This window comes from Grus americana, chromosome 3, assembly GCF_028858705.1.
Source record: "Grus americana isolate bGruAme1 chromosome 3, bGruAme1.mat, whole genome shotgun sequence".
Taxonomy (NCBI): Eukaryota; Metazoa; Chordata; class Aves; order Gruiformes; family Gruidae; genus Grus; species Grus americana.
The window spans coordinates 104,415,426-104,416,146 of NC_072854.1; the positions used below are offsets into that span (position 1 = coordinate 104,415,426).

A 721-nucleotide genomic window follows, 5' to 3' on the forward strand; every position below is an offset into this window, starting at 1 on the left:
CATCATTCCCCAAGAAATTTGGAAAGGCAAGGGTGGTCTTGTTGCTAAATCACAGGATTGGCAATCAAGTTCTTGTTTCCAGAAATGCCAAAACTTCCCTCTGATCCTCAGCAATTGCTTTAACCTTCCAGCTCCCTTAACCTTTCAGTTTTCACACAGATAAAATACCTATAGAACCATAGAACTGTTTTGGTTGGAAAACACCTTTAAGATCATCAAGTCCAACTATTAACCTAGCACTGCCAGTCCAACCACAAAAAGAAAAAAATAAGTATCAGATATTAAACTGATAAGACCTGATACCACACTTGATCTTAGCCAAAAGGCCAAGAAACTCCATTCCTGCCACTCCATCTGCTACTAGACCGGTGGAGCCCTTCAACGTAGAATTATAGAATCATTTAGGTTGGAAAAGACCTTTAAGATCATCGAGTCCAACTGTAAACCTAACCCATTTTAGCCCAGCCTGTCCTCATCCTCTTCTAAGAGGGATTTGTGAATGTCCCTGAGCCGTGCGGGTAGCGTGCTTTGAGGGCTAGCACCAAAATGTTCCAGTGGGAAGTGCAAATAATTACTGATACTGGAGATTTTTTGTCAGCTAAGCATCGTTCCTTTTTGAGGGGCTTTCTGTAGCTGCATGTGTTGCCTGCCGGTCCCATTCTGCAACACTTCCGTGAGAATTTCACCTATATTAAAACTGCATGATCAGGTCAAATGCAAC

The 721-nt window shown here is 42.3% G+C and overlaps 1 pseudogene; it reads right to left on the bottom strand.

Annotated features, from left to right (window-relative positions):
* Positions 1 to 234: 234 nt before the first annotated feature.
* LOC129205455 (U2 spliceosomal RNA) lies at positions 235 to 338 on the bottom strand (annotated as a pseudogene).
* Between the last annotated feature and the right edge of the window lie 383 nt (positions 339 to 721).